Below are 21,941 nucleotides of genomic sequence, written 5' to 3' on the forward strand. Positions count from 1 at the left end.
CCCTGCCAGGGCCGGCTCCAGCATTTCTGCCACTCCAAGCCGCGATTGGCGGCAGCTCCACTGCACCGCTTCATTCTTTGGCGGCAATTTGGCAGCAGGTCAAGGGACCCGCCGCCGAAGAGCCGGACGTGCCATTCCTTTCCGTTGGCCGCCCCAAGCACCTGCTTCCTGCACTGGTGCTTGGAGCCGGCCCTTTTCCCTGCATTCCTACATGCAAGGGCCTGGACACAAGAAGGGGGACATTCTGAGATTTAACTATTAGCAGAAATCCTCATCATACCCACTGTTGTAACATGGGGACAAAGCCTAACATTCTGGTGTGTGAATTGTCTGACAGAGATGGCAAAGAAAAGAAACAAACCTTACTGAAATACAATATCTGACATTGGCTGAGAAGGGTTAAAAACATTACAGTTCTAGCTAGCTCATCAGCTTGGGTTAATTGATAAGGACAAATAAAATGCCTTAAAGCATAATGAGCCATTAGTTTAAAAGGGTGAGGATCATTGAATTCAAATGGGTCCCCGTCTTGTGTTGCAAACAACTGTATGTAGAGCAGAGAGTCACCCTTAAACTTTAGGCCTCGGCTCATCGATTTTTAGAGCCAAAAGGGATCATTCTGATGATCTAATCTGACCTGCTGGACCAGATAGGTGTGTCGTTCCTGTAAAATTCTGTCTGACTCTTGAGCAAGTGGCTGGATATTGATATTTTTGGATGACTGCTTCAATCCTAAGATGTTTTATTGTGCACAGGTCATGGGGTCATGGAGTGGGGGTGCTGAGCTGCACCCCTCTTACCTGTGTCTGCGCCCCTCACCACCCCCTAGAGCTGAGGCTGGGAGCAGGGCTGTGGCTCCAGGACGGGGGATGTGGACAGGGCTAAGGCGGCGGAGGCTGGGGCTACAGCTAGGGGTGGGTGCAGAGCCCGGCATGCATGGCCGGCAGCCGAGTGGGAACTGGGCTGGTGGTGGAACTGGGGTAAAAAACTGTCTGGGGATTGGTCCTGCTTTGAGCAGGGGGTTGGACTAGATGACCTCCTGAGGTCCCTTCCAACCCTGATATTCTATGATTAGAACACACAGTTACAGCATGGTCTATGGGAAGAACAGGGAGACACTGTAGAAAAACAAGCAATTTGGGAATGTGAACACACAGGGACTGTCTACACTTACAGTGCTGCACTGCGCCATGGTAGCACTTAATGAAGACACTACTTATGCCAATGGGAGAGCTGCTCCCGTCAGCTATGCTGAATGCAGAGGCCCTCCAATCGACATAGCACTATCTACACCAGGAGTTAGGTCAGTATAACTGCATTGCTAATGGTTGTGGCTTTTCCACACCCCTGAGTGACAATACTTATACTGACATAAGTTTGTAGTGTAGACCAGGGCCAAGTTGTATGTCTTCATTGCAGAGTTAATCCAGGTGCTGATTGTGATGGGTTGGATCACAGAACCCCCCCTGGGAGCTGCCACCTGATGTGCAAAGACTATCTCTACCCCTGCTTTCCCTGCCAGCTCGGGACCCCAGCACCCTGTCTTGCTGAGCCAGACACTCCTGTCTGCTCCAACACAGACCCAGGGTCTGAATTACTTGTCCCAAAGCTGCAGGTTTACCTGAAAGCAGCTCACAGAAGTGTGCTTGTCTTTAACACTCTGATGCCCAACTCCCAATGGGGTCTAAACCCAAATAAATCTGTTTTACCCTGTATAAAGCTTATGCAGGGTAAACTCCATAAATTGTTCGCTCTCTATAACACTGATAGAGTGGTATGCACAGTTGTTTGCTCCCCGAGGTATTAATACATACTCTGAGTTAATTAATAAGTAAAAAGTGATTTTATTAAATACAGAAAGTAGGATTTAAGTGATTCCAAGTATTAACAGACAGAACAAAGTAAGTCACCAAGCAAAATCAAATAAAATGCGCAAATCTATGTCGAATCAAACAGAATACAGATAATCTCACCCTCAGAGATTCTTCAATAAGTTTTTCCTCAGACTGGACACCTTCCAGACCTGGGCACAATTCTTTCCTCCAGTACAGCTCTTGTTCCAGCTCAGGTGGTAGCTGGGGGATTCTTCATGATGGCTCTCTCTCCCCTTTGTTCTGTTCCACCCCTTTATATATATTTTGCATAAGGCGGAAATCCTTTTGTCCCTCTCTGGGTCCCCCCCCGCCCCTTCTCAATGGAAAGACACCAGGTTAAAGATGGATTCCAGTTCAGGTGACATGATCATGTGTCACTGCAAGACTTCTAGACGTCATTCCTCCCAGCCTGACTCTCTGGAAGACCTGCAAGCAAACAGAGCCATCCACAGTCAATTGTCCTGGTTGATGGGAGCCATCAAGATTCCAAACCACCATTAATGGCCCACACTTTGCATAATTACAATAGGCCCTCAGAGTTATATTTCATATTTCTAGATTCAGATACAAGATTGTTACATTTATACAAATAGGATGATCACACTCAGTAGATTATAAACTTTGTAATGATACCTTACAAGAGAGCTTTTGCATGAAGCATATTCCAGTTACATTATATTCACTCATTAGCATATTTTTATAAAATCATATAGGCTGTAACGTCACACTGATCACAACCATACTGGAAAGCCAGACCTGAACTAGTGTGTCCTCACTGATGCTGCACTCACTTGTGTGTCACTAGGGTATGTGGGGAGGAACTATGTACATAGCATGAATAAAGTAAACTAGGACAAAAACAACCTGCTTCTACAGCCATTTAATTGTGTCTGAATGAACAATTAACCCACCCCAGCAAACCCTTCTTGACCTCTCAGAAGCCAGGTCATTATCGAAAGAGAGCCTATGTATGTGTATATCTTGGTTTTGGTCACTAGATGGTAATATTCTTGAATTGAGACTATAACTTCCAGTCACTTTTTGACAGAATTTTGATAGTTTAAAAAAAAAAAGCCAGGACACTCATACTTCGAATCAAGAGCTCCTCTTGGTGTCAGACTGTTATGTGAGTGTGTTTCTACAAACATATAACATCTGTTATAACTCTTTAATAGAATTGAATCTAGTACAACGCCTTTGCATTCTATACTGTATCAGGGAATATCACCAGGTATAATGACTCTCCCAGCAAGATTACACACTTAGACAGAACAAGAAGGTTTCAGTTAAAGTAATTTGGAGTTATAATTCTTTCATTTTATTTTACTTTGTGGCTACTAAGATGAAATTCACAGACAATCTTGGTATATCAGCTGAACCATTATATTCAGCTGTAATTAGAATAAACTGCCAGTATGAATTACAGTACATTGGTTTTAGAGATCTGTTTTGAGACAACTGCTTCTTACCGATGCAGAGACACAGCAATTTGCTGTCTAACTTTGTACATTTGCAAAAGACACTTGGTGTAAAATTAATTAGGTCATTAGAAACCTATTATCTTGCCTCTAAGGACTGATTTTAAAGGCAAGTGTGTTTCCTGTACAATGTTCCATCTTAGCATTCAAAACTGGTTGTGCTTCATTCTTCAGGTTTTACAGTGCTTTTCTGTATTTGTCAGTTAGAATGCAGAAACGTGTGTCAGATTATATCTCACAATACATTAGCATGTCCCAGAAAAAGGTTATTTGACTGTTTACTTTATTGCTCAGTAGGGCTGAGTGAACACTTCACAATAAATAATGTATATTCTGTGAATTTAGTCTTTTTTTCTTTTTTAGCATTGTCCACAAACAGATTGATTTTTTTAAATGAATTTCAGCACCTAGTGAATGTTCAATTAATCTTTCATACAGATAGATTTCATCATATGGATTGCTCATAAACTATTCACTGCAACTGTTAATTTGAATAGTTGATGTTCATACTGTGTATGGGTTTCCATTGGTCATCTGGTACTTCACTGGTCACATATGTTCCCTGACTGGATGAACTGAATAAATAATTGGGGCTTCTGTTTAAGGAAAAACTGTATTCCAAAAGAAAAAGCATATTTGGGTATGTACAAGGACAACAGATTTTCTAAAAAAAACAAAAACAAACAAACTGGTCTCTTCCTAGCCGGGGGCTGGGGGGATATAAGACCTATATATTAGCTGTTCAGCAGGCTTTACATCCCGGGTTTTTTTTTTTTCTCACATACATAGTCACAAAAAGTAACTGCATATAAATGTGAAGTCCTATTTCCATATCTTTAACGCTCTTTAAGTGCCAGGGCTTTTGCCAGAGGCGTTGGGAGGAGAAATGTTGTAGATCTGCTGTATATTCTCCATACCATAAACAGTAATCAGGAGTGGTGGTGTGTATTATATATTTATAGGTATTTCTAAGACACTGAGCATTAAGAATGCAGTGAATACTTTTGACCTGTCACAGAGGGAGGAGGTCAGTGTATCTGGAGAGGAAGGATTCATTGTGAATGAACTATGATAGAAGAAGCAAAGCTCTAAGTATGATGATGACAGAACTGTTGTCACAGGTCAGTTACTCCTGAGGAGTGGAAGGAGCCTGAGGAATCTCTACACTTTACATGTTGGACTGGCTCTGAACACAAACAGGCCCACTTAGCCTTATGAGTACCTGAGACTGAAGTCATAATTTCCAATAACACTTAATTTTTAAGCTTACATTGATCTTTGTCTGCAGCAAAGCTTTCCAGGAGAAAGGGAAAAACCTACAAGATAGTTTCATTAGTCTGTGTATATAAAATGCTGAATGATTTTGATCTTGTAAATACTAGGGCAAGTTAGAAAACAAGAATTGTTTTGAAAAAATGTATCAAGTTTTTGACACTTGTTTTGCAAAAAACTAGACTTCTCAACACTTTTCACAGCCACCCTCACAACAGAATAGCCAATAAGACAATGGTTGGGGCAGTAACTTGGGATGTCTGAGACCCAGGATGAAATCTCCACTCTGAGGCAGAGCAGGGACTCGCATGTTCCAGCTGAGTGATTTAACCTCTGCTTACTGGTTATAATGCAATGCGGGGAGTTTCTCTCATTTTGTCCAGAAACTTCCCCAATGAAGATTTTGTCTAAACAGCTGTTGTGCTGTCTAGAGTGGCTCATGACTGTGAGTGCCAGCCTCAGGGCAAACTGTCAAAAACCTGAGACACCCCAAACCGGTGGTATGTTCTATAATTAGATTTCACTCAGCCAGTAACAAATCTGAACTCCTAGATCACTGTAACAGTCTTACCATGGAGCTAGACAGTCCCCTTGGGCTCTGCAGTCTATCTTGCCACCCAGACAAACAGGACTTAGTGATAAATGGTCACTGACACCAAAAATCACACAATATTCAGGTTGCTTCCAATTCTAAGAAACCAGTTACTTACCCCAGATCAATTGGTATCTTGGATCTTACACCAAAATCACTCCTGTCGCTAATCCTGTAATCAATTATCTAATTTAATGATGTATTAAGTAGGAAAAAGAAAAGAGTTTGATTTACAAGCTACAGCAAGGAACATATACACACAAATGAGTTATCAACTAAATCCTAAGAATGTCAGAGTTGTAGTGATTTGTCATTTCCAAGTATCTTTCAGGGCAGACCCAGGAGGTAACCCCAGGGGCAGTGGTGCTGGAACAGGAGGGGGAGAGAGGGCCATGGCCCTCACAGTTTTTTGAAAGAGAGCAGGCCTGTCCTGTCCACTTTTCCCCACAGTGGACCCTGCCCCCTTGGCCTCCTCTTCTTCCCATGTCCCTGCCCCATGGGATCCGCACCGAGGGCAGATGCTGGGTCTGCGCCACAGTTCCCCACAGCTGCCTGCACGGCTCTTTCCATGGCTGGGCTGCAGCTCCAAGGCCCTGCCCCCCAGTTGGGGTAAGAGCTCCATGGGCAGTTGTGAGGAGCCTGAGTCCCTCCAGCTGCCTTGGACAGGGAACCGGGGGGCTGGGACATGGGCAGGGGGCTGCTTTGGGCCCCTCACCCTGGGTGGGGGCAGGATCCCTGGCCCCACTCTGGCTTGGCCAGGGGCGGGGTCTTGGGGGAAGAGGTGGGGCATTGGGAGGAAGGGGTAGGGGTGGGGCATCAGGGGTGGGGGCCCTGCCCCTCCCCCCCACTTTTGGGAAGGCACTGCCATCCCTGCCCTGGGAATCTCTAGCTTCAGTTTGGTGACTTTGGCCCTGTGAAAGTTCAAACAGTGAAGACATGGAAAATTTTTCTGGGACTGTTTAATTTTCTTCATTCAGCTTCTAAGTCCACAGATGAGTTTTCTCGCATATAGCATTTCCAAGGTGTGATAGGGCCATTAGTCAGTCCTTTGTAATGAGATTTACTTGATGACACATCTGATTTTGGTAGCCCTTCTGGATGGGGGATGATTCCTGTACCTGGGTTCATAAGTTCAAAGCAAACATTTTCAAAGTTATAAAGCAAAACTTAAATATTTTCTTATCACATGGAATATAGACATTACCAGTGAGATTAATGCATGCAGCAATGTACACACATTTTAGAGTCTGAATAAGGAAAAGTTGTTCCCATAATATAAGAACTAGAGGCCACCAAATGAAATTAATGGGCAGCAGGTTTAAAACAAATAAAAGGAAGTTCTTCTTCACACAGCGCACAGTCAACTTGTGGAACTCCTTGCCTGAGGAGGTTGTGAAGGCTAGGACTATAACAGGGTTTAAAAGAGAACTGAATAAATTCATGGAGGTTAAGTCCATTAATGGCTATTAGCCAGGATGGGTAAGAAATGGTGTCCCTAGTCTTTGTTTGTCAGAGGGTGGTAATGGATGGCAGGAGAGCAATCACTTGATCATTACCTGTTAGGTTCACTTCCTCTGGGGCACCTGGCTTTGGCCACTGTTGGTAGACAGGATACTGGGCTGGATGGACCTTTGGTCTGATCCAGTACGTCCATTCTTATGTTCTTAAATTCATTCTTATAAGACTAATACCTATTTCGAACAAAACTAATACATGGGTGAACGAGTTTGGTCTCCAGCTAGGAGTTTGTCTTGTGATAATACCAGCAGTCTTGGCAACATCTGGCATCTGGTCTGTCAGCGTCACAACTGTACTTTTCTGCACAAAGTTTGTTTTGATAAACTGGCATTTTACAATGAAAAACGTTTTATCAAAATTTAAATAGTGAATGGTGGTATGACGTATCTTTGGTACTGTATCTTATTGCATCTCTCTGTAGATATTTATAGGTCCCCATTGCTGTGGTATCTGAGCACCTAGACTTGTAGTGCTCAGTGCATCCTTTGAATTTGTTGCCCATTTAAGGAGCTGTTCTGACCATGTTAACAGGGAAGACAGGAAAGTTTTTGAAAAACAGATCCCAGATCATAGTGAAATAAACATTCTCACTGTAAAACAAGTCAGACAGGATGTCCACTGAAGTGCAATTGTATGCATGTGCAATAGAGACTTGGCTGAGACTTTCAAAGCTGCTTCAGGGATTTGGATGCTCAGTCCCCATTCGTTTTAATGCATCATATGGATGAGGACTTGGTGTTGAAGTCCAGGGCCTGGTCTACACTATGAGTTTATTTCGAATTTAGCAGCGTTAAATCGAATTAACCCTGCACCCATCCACACAATGAAGCCCTTTATTTTGATATAAAGGGCTCGTAATATCGATATCTGTACTCCTCCCCGACGAGGGGGTAGCGCTGAAATCGGTATTGCCATTTCGAATAAGGGTTAGTGTGGCTGCAATTTGATGTATTGGCCTCCAGGAGCTATCCCACAGTGCACCATTGTGACCACTCTGGACAGCAATCTGAACTTGGATGCACTGGCCAGGTAGACAGGAAAAGCCTCGTGAACTTTTGAATTTCATTTCCTGTTTGCCCAGCGTGGAGCGCTGATCAGCACAGGTGACCATGCAGTCCCAGAATCAAAAAAGAGCTCCAGCATGGATCCTACGGGAGATACTGAATCTGATCTCTGTATGGGGAGATGAATCTGTTCTATCAGAACTCCGTTCCAATAGACAAAATGCCAAAACATTTGAAAAAAATCTCCAAGGCCATGATGGACAGAGGCCACAACAGGGACTCAACACAGTGTGGCGTGAAACTTAAAGAGCTGAGACAAGCGTATCAGAAAGCCAAAGAATGAAATGGACACTCATGGAGAGAGGGGCGACTGACAACTGTAGCTATCCCACAGTTCCCGCACTCTCCAAAAACCATTTGAATTCTTGTCTGAGCTCCCAAAGCCTGAAGGGTCAAAAACATTGTCGCGGGCGGTTCAGGGTATATGTCGTCACTCCCCCACCCCGCCCCATGTGAAAGCAAAGGGAAAAAAATCCTTTCTCGCCTTTTTTCAATGTCACCGTATGCCTACTGGATGCTGCTGGCAGATGCGGTGCTGCAGCGCTACACAGCAGTATCCCCTTCCCTTCCCTTGCCTTGCGGACGGCAGATCATAAGCCGATCCACCACTCCTTTTAGCAAGTGAACCTGCCCCCATGCTTGGAGGAAGGCGAAAACCTCAGGGCCAGCCAATCTTCCCCCTGGAGGAAATTCCTTCCCCCCCCCAATATGGGCCGGTCAGCTGGAGCATGCGCATGCGGCAAAGACTCTCCTCCAACCTCTGAAAAAAAGGTTACATCATATACCAGGCACATTGACCCTATGACTAAAGTTATCCTCCCTCCATATCCATCCTCCATAAACTTATCTTATTCTTAATCTTTGGAGTCCCTTCTTTCCTCTCCCCCTCGGTAGACTGTTCCAGTATTGTACTCCTGCACTCCTTAGAACCTAACCTTCAATTTCAAATTTGAATTTCTGAATTTCCTGACTGACAGTTTATATCCCCCGTGGTCCCTCGTAGCCACATTTTACTGACTCCTTGAAATTATCCCTCTGATATATTTATTATATATCCTCATATATTAATCATATCTCCCTCATCCCTTCTCAACCTTTTTGGTTTTAAAAAAACTCCTTTCATCCTCAAGTCCTTTCCATTCCTTCCATTCCATTCCTCGGATCATTCTCTTTGATGGGGAGACCAAACTGCACACAATACTCCAATGAGGGTCTCACAGCGCCTTATATAATATAACTAGCACCTCCTTATCCCTACTAGAAATACCTCCTAATAATGCAAAAAGACCCCCGACTTTTTTTTTTTTTTTACATCACACATGCCATATCATCATCATCTCATCTCAACCACTCAGGACTTCTCCCCTCCTCCTCCTCCCTCCTCTAACTGGTGAACCCCCCCGCTTATAAACTTAGTTCTTGTTAGACATCATGCTAAATGCACCTTACACTTCTCACTGAATTTCATCCTGTTACTAACTACAACTCACCAATACAAATCCAATCAAATCCTCCCTCTCCTCCCGATCCTCCTATTCCGAATATACCCCAACTTGGTGTCATCCATCAACTTGTCAGCCCATCAGCCCACTCCCAGTTCAGCAATAGGGTCAGCATAAAAAAAATAAATAAAAATCGGACTAAAAACCAACCCTCCAGAACTAACCCTCCAACCACCCAACCCTCCCCTCCCCTCCCTCCTCTCCCCTCTCCCTCCTCTCTCTTACCTCTCCCTTCCTCCATCTCTCTCTTTTTCAATTTTTCTCAGTAATTTCCAATTTAACCATCAATTTCCAATCTCGTACGCAATCATCAGATGAATCTCCAATCAGATAGAATGTCTAAAAATCTTCTTCCTCTAAAAAAAATCTGTTACTCTCTCAGAGAGAAGTTCTGGAGATTCGTAATCTGGTCTATCCATCCTCCCAGTTCCATCCATCTTGCCATCTTGCCAGCGGCCTCCATTTTCTAACCTTTCTTTTTTTTTTTTTTTTTTGCATACTACAGATGTTAGACTAACTAATCTAATAATTCTTTTTTCCTTTTTCTTTTCCTTCTTTTTTTATTCCGAATCAATAGTAATATCAGTCGGTACAATCAATAATTTAGGGATTTATTATTTATTATTTATTATCTATTCATTATATTATATTATCATATTCCTAGGATTAATATATTATTTATTATGATTTACCCCCTTTACTCCGTTTTACTTTGGTTTCTTTTCTTCCTTCTCTTTCCCCTACCTACTTACATCCCCACTACTTCATTTCATTATCATCATTCTTCCCATCCCTCATCTATTTCATTGGCCCATTTTCATTCAGATATTTAGCCATTGCAGATATTCATTTATTCCACTCTTTTTTCCACTAAATTTTTCAACTTTTCTTACTTTCTTTTTTTTTTTTTCTTCCTTTTTTTCCTATTTCTTTTTTATTATTTATTTGGCTAAAACCGCTTGCTATCCCCTTTAAGCACATCCTTCTTTCTCAGCCCTTTGCCTCTCTTTTCCTTTCACTTTCTCCCTGCTCCTCTGACCTCATTTTTCCCTCCCCCTCTTTCCCATTTCTTTTCTTGCTTCCCCTCTCTTCCGCTTTGCTTTTCCTCTAAAACCGAGCTACACAGCTTGCTCATCTCATCTTCCCTACGACCCTACAGATGGTACAGTATGACTGATATCCGTCATTGTCGTCCCGTGAGTGCTCCTGGCTGGCCTTGGTGAGGTCGGCCGGGGGGACCCTGGGCAAAAATGGGAGTGACTCCCAGGTCATTCTCTTCTTTAAGCTTTATCTAATGGAGATTCAGTCCTGCCTGGAATATCATAGCAACTGGAAGCTGCCCTCCCCTCCCCTCTTTGATCTCTGCTTGCAGAGGCAATAAAGTCAGTGTTGTTTCAAATTCATGCATTCATTATTACTTCATTACACAAATTGGGGATAACTGCCACAGTAGCCCAGGAGGGGTGTGGAAGGAGGGAAGCAACGGGTGGCGTTGTTGCAGGGGCACCCCCTAGAATGGCATGCAGCTCATCATTTCTGCGGGATGTCTGTGGCTCTGACCCAGAGCAGCTGTTTGCCTCTCTGGTTCTTTAGTAGGCTTGCCTGATAGTCTAGGCAGGACTGACTCTCCCTTTAGACAAAACTTAAAGAGGGGAATGACCTGGGGAGTATTCCCGTTTTTGTCCAGGCACCCCCGACTGACCTCACCAAGGCTGACCAGAAGCACCCATGACAGCAGCAGACGGTACAGTATAACTGGTAACCGTCGTTGTCAACTTGCAAAGCAGCAGACGGTACAGTATGGCTGGGGATGCTGCTGTGTAGCACTGCAGTACCGCGTCTGTTAGCAACATCCAGTAGACATACAGTGACAGGAAAAAAAGGCTGAACAGGCTCCATGGTTGCCGTGCTATGGCGTCTGCCCGGGCAATCCAGGGAAAAGGGCTCAAAATTATTGTCTGCTGTTGCTTTCACGGAGGGAGGATTGAGTGACGACATTTACCCAGAATCACCCGTGACACTGTTTTTGCCCCATCATGCATTTGGATCTCAACCCAGAATTCCAGTGGGCGGGGGAGACTGTGGGAACTATGGGATAGCTAGCCACAGTGCTACGCTCCGGAAATCGACGCTAGCCTCGGTACATGGACGCACACTGCCGAATTAATGTGTTTAGTGAGGCCGCGTGCACTCGACTTTATACAATCTGTTTCCAAAAACCAGTTTCTGTAAAATCGGAATAATCCCGTAGTGTAGACATACCCGAGGAGAGACGTGTGCAACAGATAAACTTTGCAGTGACTGTTGAATTTAGTTCACAGACTGACAGCTGCATTTCAGAATGCATTTTCTGAGTAATTGTTAAGAGCAGCTGTCCTTTTTCTTCGGGAGCTATTTTGATACTCTCCTCCACCCCACTGCTCTCAATAAAATTATTTTGAACCATTATTAAAATGCAAAGTTAATCAGATTTTGAAATGTTTGTAACTTCTATTGACTGGCAATGTTACATCAGGGCTAGACTGAGCTGTTAGGTTGCGATCTGTGAAGAGGGCAGCTCACAGCTGTGCTGTCTCTGGAAAGAACAGTGATTAACTCATAGTTCCTTCCCTGTTTTCCCCCTTGCTGGGGGGAATAAGCTACCTCACCTTTTCAAAGTGCAGTTTATTTCCCCCCACTCCCGTTCATGTGGCCAGCTCTCTGCTGAGTGGTGGTGCATGGTTCTGTCCACTTCTCAACTCTCACACCCCTGTACTTGCTTCAGTCCCCACACTGTAGTGGCCTCCCCAGTCCTCCTGGTATACTCCAGGGCGTCCTCAAGTGACCATTCAGGGAAAGGAGAGTAGGACCGAAGAGCAAAATTTCCCCTCCATGGGGATGTCTCAGAGCTCAGTTCAGATTGTAAACTCTTTGAGGTAGGATACATCTCTCACTAAGACCTTGCCTACACTTGTTGCAGCATGTAGGGCACGTATAGAGCTACATGCTGCAGTGAAAAGCAGGCTGTGACCATAATTATTGTGGAGCTGCAAGAGCCTTTGCCTGCTGCCTCCCCATCAGTCTTTTCTGCTGCTGGAATCTTTCACTGTGGCGAGGAAAAGCCACTACAGCAGGGAAGCAGTGGGACACTACCCTGCTAAAAATAGCAATGGAGATATGGGAGGCCCTGCTTGGGTGTGTTAGAGAGCTGTGTAGAATATATGTTAGGGTTCAGGCATGTAGGGCATTGTACTGTATTTGCCCAAGCTGTGCCTCACTGTCTACATCGCTATTTATACTGGTGCTAGCTGGGGGTGCAGTGCCTGTGCTCTGCATGTCACCATACGTCTAGACATGACCTCAGTCTCTGGATCATGGCTACCATAATAGGGCCCATCTCCGTTGGGGCCTCAAAATGCTCCCATAATACAAATCAGAACTAAACAATGGACAATTTTCCTTTAATGAGGAAAAGTAACATTTAGATGCTTGGTTGCTGCTGCCTCAAATTCTGTTTAGATAAATCTTGCGGACTCCATCAAACTCATTCCATTTGCCCCTTTATGTCTTTTCTTAACTATCTCTCTCTTTCTGTTTCCAAAACAGGAGTTCTGTATAATCACAGTAATTAACAAACATACCCAAGAACCAGTTTGCTTTTCCGGCTCCGCCACACCTTTTTCAGAAAACAAAAAGTACTCTTTTAGATCCCTTTCCCTCCTAAAAACTGCTTTAGGCAATTTAGCCAATTTCACTGCTCAACCAGAACTTTTATTTACAGAATTTCTCTGTGCTTTCTTCAAAGCCACCCGCCAGGTCTCCCTCCCTTTCTGAGACTTCCCTGCCGTGAGCCTGAATGCTGCTGATCATATGGGTAGGATTCAGCTCAGAAAAACACAGCAAGCACAATTTACCTTTAACATTCAGCTTCCAGCTTCTGCCTTGTGATGCCCGAGTTTTGTTTTTGATTACAGTGAATGCATGCGGCACTGGATTGCCACAAAGAGGATTGTTTTGACTTTTCAAAACTTAGAAAATTTTCTTTTCACCTTTACATTCAAAAACTTTTACTGTAAAACAAAACAAAACAAAAAACACACAAACAAACAAGCAGAGTGGCACAGCTGGCCATGGGAGTGTGACAAACAAAGCATTAGTTTACAATTAAAATGACTCTGTCAGGAGACTAGATCAGACAAAAGAGGTGGGATATTGCTGCACCATGACCTCCAACATCTATTGTCTCTGATCTTGAGCCAATAAACTAGAAAGGCTCACAGAACCAAAAAGTGTTGGGTTTAATATCAGCAGTCCTGAAAGCACTGCCTCAAACACCAATTGCAATATGATCTAAAGTGGACTGGCCAATGCTGTGATAACAATGGCTTTTGAACAGTGTTGCTCGGGGGAATGATTACAGGGAGCCAGATCTGTGAATAAACAGACCAGTATTTGAGATGAGCCTGTTAGAATGTGGGTAGGTCAGATAGTTCCTTCTGTAGCTATCTGTGATACGCATTTCAATTGCAGTGCATCTGCATTGTAATACTATTGGCTATGAGGCTACACCACACATTGGAGCATCATAGTGCACCTTAGCTCCCTCTTCATATATTGAAGTGTTATAAACTTCATCTAGATAACTACTCAACCTCTTTTGGCATCCCTGAACATCCTTAAGGATAGGATGCGGCAGATGGACAGTGACTTCACCTTTTTCCAATTCAAGTGTAGTTGACTCTAATATTCATCTCGTACTTCACAAACTAAAATATCATTTCTGCAGAATAGTGAGAATGCAGTTAATTATCAAAGCGCTGAGCAGGCACAAAAAATAGATCTCTCTGAAATGTTAAGACGACAGTAAGCTGATCTTGCAAGTTTACTCAGTTTTAATTGTCTGCTTGTGGCAAGCTTGCCTGGTATTGACGCATCCACATGGTGTAGGAACTCACTAAGCATGCTAAAAGACTCTTAACAGAAAGCTGCTGCAAACTTCATTTTGGTAAGATTCGTGCTGCAGACAAGTTGCTGCAAAGTTAATTTTGAGCCAATGTTTAATGTCTCTTTCAGATAACCTTGGCAGAAGGTGTTAGACAACTGTGAATTGATCAGGCTAATCCCATGCAGGGTGAAGACGATTGCAGCCTAGTGTTGTCCTTTCAAAATCCACAGGTTTTGCCTACTGTCTGCTGTGAAAAGCTTGCTGTAATTTGGTGGCAAACATGCAGGTAATTCCTTATTATACAATAGTTTGGAGTGTTTTATATGTAAACTGCTGAGCAAGTAATAGCAAGCCTGTAACCTTACTCTGAGCAGAGCAGGGATGTGTAGTTCAGGTTAACTAGAACTGCCGTTATCCCTTTATGCTCTTTTATCATGGGAATTGCCTCCCCTATCTAGTTCTGCCATATTTATTCTAGATAGAATTATGCAATGCTAAAAGATGACCTTAAAAATTTCAACACAGAAAATAGGAATGACCTGATTCTCTAGAGCCTTGCCACCTGTATAGTCATTTAGACCTGTACAAAGTGGCTGTTCAATGCTACCAGTTCAGAACTATAGCTTCTTACATCCTTTTTGCACAGGTCTCAATGATTATACTGAAGAATCAGGCCCCAAATGCCATAGAATGCGACTGGGGGCTTGTCTATATGGGGAAATTGACTGGCACAGCAGCACAATTATTACTGGCATAACTATCCCTGTGGATGCTCTTCCTGGGGGAAAAAAGTGACTTTATTATGCTTTGAAATTACTATAATTATTTTGCAATAGCTGTGGTCAATTTCCCACATATGCTGCCACAAAGGGTGTTGAATTGAGCCAGACTCAGATATGATCACTATAGAATTGTAAACAATATCCTGGACAAAAAGTTGGGTGACCTTCCATTTTGACAGCCTGGATCCGTTGATGCTTTCAGTTTGAAATCTGATAGGGGTAGATTGTATACTAGGTTCTGTCGAGTGCTATGCCTCATTGAGAGTGGAGTTCCTCCCCACCTACCCCAAGAGAAACTCTGGTTGATACAAATAGCACATTGACTCCCACTGCCATGGCACCTGTGCCACCAGTGAAAAAACAGAATAGAGTATGTCTTCATTGCAATAAAACGCCTTCAATTAGCCTGTGTCAGCTGATTTGGGTTCTCAGGGTGGATTTACTGGGCTATAATTTTGTAGACATCTGGGCTCGGATTGAAGCCTGGGCTCTGAGACCCTGCTAAGTAAGCCCAGAGTTAGTAGAACTCAAGTTATCAGACCCTGGGTTTGTTAATCTAGGGCTTCAATGTCTACACTCATTTCTAACCCCAGATTAGGAATTGTTGAATCGTGGGTCCCAACAATTGCATTATGCAAGCCTGAGTCCTACCACCCTAATCTCAGACTTCCTAGCGCCCTCACGAAATGTGGCCACTCTAGCTCTTTGTTCATGGTGCAGCATAGAAAAACTTGACTGTCCACCAAACTTGACTGTCCAGAGTACAAAGAAAGTAAGCCCTGTGGGACTGTAGAATACTTTTGGTGGACTCCCAGAGCACTAGACCAGTGGGGGTGTCTTTTCACAGCAAAGCAATAGGGCTTGAACCTTGGGTTGACTAAGGCTCAATTCCTCTATCCCACTGGGTCCTGGGACCCTGGGTCTGAGACCTGGGTTAGGGTGATTTGCACATAGATGGAAGGGAGTTAGGCTTGAGTTTGAGTCTGAACCCTGGATTTATACTGCAGTGTAGATATATCCACAGTTTCCTCTGCCATGGGCAAGCTCTTCTGCGGGTGGAGGAAGAAGGTGAAGCTATGGCTCTAGTCTTATCCCTCCCTTGCCCATGCTTTCTGGCACCACACACTTGCTGGGATGCAAGAAGAAAGCATGATCTGTACTCCCCAATGAGACGTTGGTCAGTCCCTGTGCAGGAGCACTAGGGAACATAAGAATGGCCCTACTGGGTCAGACCAAATGTCCATCTAGCCCAGTATCCTGTCTTCTGACAGTGGCCAGTGCCAGGTGTCTCAGAGGGAATGAACAGAACAGATAATCATCAAGTGATCCAACCGCTGTCACCCGTTCCCAACTTCTGGCAAAACAGAGTCTAGGGACACCAATCCTGCCCATCCTGGCTAATAGCCATTCATTGACCTACACTCCATACATTTATCTAGTTCTTTTTTGAACCCTGGGAAGGGAAGCAACTTGCAACTTGCACCTTTAACCCTTTGTATACTCTCACAGGGCTGAGCAGAATGTGGCCCATGGTCCTTTTCACCATGGATGTAAAAGGAGCATAGAACCTGCTGTAGGCATGAGAACATGGCAAATGTGATTCTTTTCTGGTTTTGTGCAGAAAATCTTTTAAGCTATCACATGTAGCTGGAGCACTTTGGCGAAGCTTTGTCATAGGCAAGACCAGGGGTCGGCAACCTCTGGCACAGGGCTCATCAGGGTAAGCACCCTGGAGGGCTGGGCCAATTTGTTTACCTGCCGTGTCCACAGGTTCGGCTGATCGCGGCTCCCACTGGCTGCGGTTCACCGCTCCAGGCCAATGGGAGCTGCTGGAAGCCGTGTCCTGCACGTTCCTCGGTCCACGCCACTTCCTGCATCCCCCATTGGCTTGGGACGGCAAACCGCGGCCAGTGGGAGCCACGATCGGCCGAACCTGTGGACGCGGCAGGTAAACAAACTGGCCTAGCCCACCAGGGTGCTTACCCTGGTGGACTGAATGCCAGAGGTTGCCAACCCCTGGGCAAGACTAAGTTTTGTGACAACAAAACAGCTTTCTGGGCAGTTACTGTGTCACTGAACGAGGGGGAGCTGATGGTGGGATAGGTTGAATCTCCTAGGCTGAATCATGCTTGGTCACCAACTTGAAAGGTTTGAGAAAGCAATGGAAAGCAGCACCTCCGCTCCTGTCATATCAGAAGCGACCTGAGAATGGTCTACTCATTCTAGTCTCTAATGGAGAGTTGTACGAAAACTAACATCACATCTGAGCACCTTCATTGGCAGTCCCAGCAGAGAGACAGAAGATGTGTGAAACGACAAGCATGTGTACGTGTATAATTTGCTGTTGAACAGCAAAAATCAGCATCTGCAATTCAGTTGCAGTTGCTATTCTATCTTTTTTTTTTTTAAATGTAAAAGCAAAAGAAATCAGTGAATTATTTGTTGCTCTCTGAGAAAGAGGAGGCTTCCAGGATGCTTGGAGATTTGCAGAGATATGCTTTGAGTGTGGCAAGTGATAAGACAAGACAGGACAAAGGGGAGAAGAGATCTGAGGAAAGCATTCGTGACCCTGCTAGCAGCACTAACAAAGTCCACTCCACCCCACCTCCCAAAAACCCAAACAATGTAACCATAGCAAGAGTGCAAGCTCTTACAAAATGGGGGCATGCTTGCAGTAGCAGTGGAGAGAGGTTTACATTGATTTACATTGATAAAGCTTCATTCATTTCAACAGATGTATATTGGTGTAAATAAAATCTGAGTAAGGCTGATTGGTTTAAACTAGATGCATCCACAGTATGGTGCTATGCTGTGGATGTTTGATGTACAATCGTCAGCATGACTGGGTATAAATGTATGGTTATACAGTGTATGAAATGCCACATGAATATTTCTAACCTCTTAGGGCCTGACCCAGATTCATGGCAATGGGAGTTTTCTCACTAACCTTAGTGGGCATTGGATCAGGAACTCTATGCAAAAAAGGGATATGGTGCTTGATGAGTTAATATTTCCAGCTGCCAAGGCACCAGGCTATTTTTGACACTTCTACACCCCCTTGACAAAATTATTGATTGTAGCATTTACAGTTGTAAGGCATTCCCCCCACCCCGTTGTGATCTTCTTTGCCTCATACTGAATTCAGAGGGTGGAACATAAAAACATAAGAATGGTCCTACTGGGTCAGACCAAAGGTCCATCTAGTCCAGTATCCTGTCTTTCGACAGTGGCCAATGCCAGGTGACCTAGAGGGAATGAACAGAGCAGGTATTCATCAAGAGATCCATCCCCCTCACTCATTCCCAGCTTCTGGCAAACAGAGGCTAGGGACACCATTCCTGCCCATCCTGGCTCATAGCCATTGATGGACCTATCCTCCATGAATTTATCTAGTTCGTTTTTGAACCCTGTTGTGGCCTTCACAACATCCTCTTGTAAAGATTTCCACAGGTTGACTGTGTATTGTGTGAAGAAATACTTTCTTTTGTTTTAAACCTGCTGTCTATTAATTTCATTTGGTGGCCCCTAGTTCTTGTGTTCTGAGAAGTGGTAAACAAGACTTCCTTATCTACTTTCTCTACACCAGTCATGATTTTATAGACCTCAATCATATCTCCCCTTAGCCGTCTCTTTTCCAAGCTGAAAAGTCCCAGTCTTATTATCCTCTCCTCATACAGAAGCCATTCCATACCCCTAATAATTTTTGCTGCCCTTTTCTGAACCTTTTCCAATTCCAATATATCTTTTTTTGAGATGGGGCAACCACATCTGCACACAGGATTCAAGATGTAGGTGTACCATGGATTTATATAGAGGCAACATGATATTGTCTGTCCTATTATCTCTCCCTTTCTTAATTATTCCCAGCATTCTGTTTGCTTTTTTGACTGCCGTTGCACATTGAGTGGATGTTTTCAGAGAACTATCCACAATGACTCCAAGATCTCTTTCTTGAGTGGTAACAACTAATTTAGACACCATCATTTTATATGTATAGTTGGGAGTATGCTTTCCAATGTGCATTACTTTGCATTTATCAACATTAAATTTCATCTGCCATTTTGTTGATCGGTCACCCAGTTTTGAGAGATCCTTTTGTAGCTCTTCACAGTCTGCCTGGGACTTAACTATCTTTAGTAATTTTGTATCATCTGCAAATTTTGCCACCTCACTGTTTACCCCTTTTTTCCAGATCATTTATGCATATGTTGAATAGGACTGGTCCCAAAGAAGACCTCTGGGGGACACCACTATTTACCGCTCTCCATTCTGAAAACTGACCATTTATACCTACCCTTTGTTTGCTATCTTTTAACCAGTTACCAATCCATGAGAGCACATTCCCTCTTATCCAATGGCAGCTTACTTTGCGTAAGAGCCTTTGGGGAGGAAGCCTTTGGTGGAAGGGGGCTAAGGACTCATGGAGTTAGTTAAGGGTACACTTACCATCCTTGCTATCAAAGTTTGGGATGATTTACACTCAGATCTGTCAACTTGATGTAAAAATTGTTGCTCATAATGGTTCCCTTTGGTGCAGAACCTCTTCGAGGTCAAAAGAAGGTTCGTTGTGATGTTTTAAGTGTTTCTGACATAATGCTGAGTCTTTGGGCATTTATTACATATCCCATTACAGTTGTGTGACTAGTGTTTGAGTCTGTTAACAGCTCCCTGTGCCATTAACATGCAGTCACAGCCTCTTGCACCTATTGATAATAAGTGCATACACACCTAAGGCTCAGTACTGCTCCTATTGAAATAAATAAGAAAAAAATTCTTTTGACTTGAGAGGGAGCAGGCTTAAATGGTTACCTTCCAATCACAGGTTCATTTTTGTACTGGTGTGTATGTTCATTTCACATGAGCTTGAATGCTCACTTCACCAGCATTAGGGTTGTGTTATGTGGCCATTTAGGAAACAACTCCTTAAGACCTAAACTGAGCATCCTTAACATCTCAGCACTAGCAATGGAAGAATGTCAAAGGATTTTGTTCAATAGACAGTCAAATCTAGATACTTATTTGAATCTTTAATCTCTCTTGAGTCTGGAAAAACAGGGCAGGATTGTTCTTGTGAAATTGTTGGGATTTTTGGTCTTGGCTCGAAGTGCAGAGGCATGAGGGAACTAGCCAATCTTTTTTTAACTTCAGATACCTTTTATTTCTGGCTTAGTACATGTGAAATTTCTGGAGGTGTTTTTCATGACACCCCTGTTGGAAAGCTGGCAATGAAGGAAGGGTAGGAATAGCTTTTATTGGTGGATTAGAGTTAAAAATCCTTTCTGAGGGAGATAAATGGGACACTTGTCAGCAGTTGTCTCAGCAGACGGGCTGGGACCGACAGGCTCTGTGGAGGAGTTTGAAGGAACTGGGCCTTCCCAAATTCCGGGTATGGTAAACCTTAGGGAAAAGTAGACATGTATAGGATGATTCATTGCTTTTTAAGGTATGTTTTCTCTTAAATGCTTTTTTCCTAAATAAATAATACTTTTAATGAGGCTGTCTGCTCACTGATGACCACGGTTATTGCCTTTGTGGGAATAGAGTTGCAGGGTCTGGACATAAGTCAGACTGGTTAATGTGATCACAGTTGATGCACAGAGGATTGAAGCCCAGGGCTGAGTCTGAGAGTGGGAGAATTCCATGATTCTATCCCAAGATGGAAGTGATGTCTAGAGGTCTGAGACCTGAGGGGCACACTTGGGTGCAGGGAGATGGTGGTCAGAGGTGCAATTCGCATGGGGATTTTGGCATCCATATATTGCTATATGCATGGCTAGGAAATCATTCAATTCAAGTTTTCTGATTTCCATCTTATCCTTTCATATAAACATGCACTTGCACCAAAAAGAGAAGATCTGGAATTGGGACTGATATGTTGGTCTACAGGAGGATATCTGGCTGAAAAAGTGATTGCTAGTCAGTATCCAAGGAGCACTGTCTCATCCTAATGTTGGATGACCAGATAGAAAATGTGAAAAATAAGAATGGGGCATGGGGAAGGGGTAAGATTTGCCTATATAAGACAAAGCCGCTAATATTGGGATGGTCATGATAATATCAACATGTTTGGTCATCCTATCCTAATGCACAGACAAATGTTGTATCAACATTTATTATGCTTACTGATATGAGAGGACAGATTTTTGCAAAGGAGGATGAGCGTTTCTCACAACAACCTAAAATGTTACTTGCCTAGTGAGCGAATATAAATGTCACTAATCCAGTTAATAAAAATCACCAAAATGTTCACTTTTATATTATGACAATATGCTAGCGAATTCCTGTTGTCCAGCCAGATGGGTATAGAGCAGGGGCAGGCAAACTTTTTGGCCTGAGGGCTGCATCGGGTTTCGGAAATTGTATGGCGGGTCGGTTATGGGAGGCTGTGCCTCCCCAAACAGCCAAGTGTGGCCCGGCCCCTGCCCCCCTATTCCCCCCCACCTTCTTGCACCCTGATGCCCCCCCAGGACCCCTGCCCCATCCAGCCCACCCTGCTCCCTGTCCCCTCACTGCCCCCAGAGCCCCATCCAACCCCTCCTCTCATTCCTCACTGCCCCCCCCGGACCCCTGCCCCATCCCACCACCCGTTCTCCCTGCCCCTGACTCCCCTCCAGCTGCCCCACCCACCCCCTCCTTCCTGACTGCCCCCTGAGACCCCTGCACCCATTCAACGCCCCTGTTCCCCACCCTCTGACCACGCCAACCCCTATCCACACCCCCTGACCACCACCCCAAACTCCCCTGCCCTCCATCGAACCCCCCTGCTCCCTGCCCCCTTACCGCGCTGCCTGAAGCACTGGTGGCTGTCGGCGTGGCTGTGGCTGGAGCCAGCCACGCCACCGCAGCACAGAGCACCAGCTCAGGCCGCATCTACGCAGCTGCGCTGCCCAGCCACCTAAAGCATTGCGCCGGCGGCATGGCGCACTGAGGCTGCG

The 21,941-nt window shown here is 44.3% G+C and overlaps 1 long non-coding RNA gene across 1 annotated transcript in view; it reads left to right on the top strand.

Moving 5' to 3' along the window:
- Window positions 1–21,941, top strand: part of LOC120371448 — a 73,340-nt gene that overhangs the window by 49,131 nt on the left and 2,268 nt on the right. The window contains exon 2 of the long non-coding RNA XR_005584361.1: window positions 14,353–14,510. This is a non-coding gene — a long non-coding RNA (uncharacterized LOC120371448). The remainder of the gene's footprint in view (window positions 1–14,352; window positions 14,511–21,941) is intronic.

This window comes from Mauremys reevesii, linkage group 9 (assembly GCF_016161935.1).
Source record: "Mauremys reevesii isolate NIE-2019 linkage group 9, ASM1616193v1, whole genome shotgun sequence".
NCBI lineage: Eukaryota > Metazoa > Chordata > Testudines > Geoemydidae > Mauremys > Mauremys reevesii.